Raw genomic sequence first — 488 nt, 5'->3', positions numbered from 1 at the left:
TAATGCCTATATATATACACATGTTTTTACATGTGTACATTACATATCTATGTATCTATATATATAGATTAGATAGATAGATATATAGATTGATAGGTATGGATCTATATATGCTTAGAGTTACGCAACCCCCTGACATCTGCAGCTGGCGCCCAGTAACGGCCGATACGATATACTTAGGTTTATTAAAGAATGCGTTTAGCAAATTGGGTTTATTAACTGAAACTTATTATTTAATTCAATAAATAAGGACAAGTGAACAACAAGAGCATGTTAAACACGAATATTTACTTTCTTCTGTTGAATGAAACCTTTTGTTTATCATCATGAACGTACCATATACTTCTCTTTATATAAACTAAACAGTTTGATTTGCATCGATGTATCAACGGAAACGCTCTGTTTACTTGTTTATTATAGGCTCCGATTAATTATATAATTAGTTCAGCTTCAGTACATCAATATATTTCGTCGCTTTGGCAGCAGAC

The sequence above is a fragment of the Eimeria mitis genome, genomic scaffold, assembly GCF_000499745.2.
Source record: "Eimeria mitis Houghton genomic scaffold, Emh_scaff8515, whole genome shotgun sequence".
NCBI classification, from domain to species: Eukaryota; Apicomplexa; class Conoidasida; order Eucoccidiorida; family Eimeriidae; genus Eimeria; species Eimeria mitis.
Note: the sequence above shows the minus strand (reverse complement) of the source record.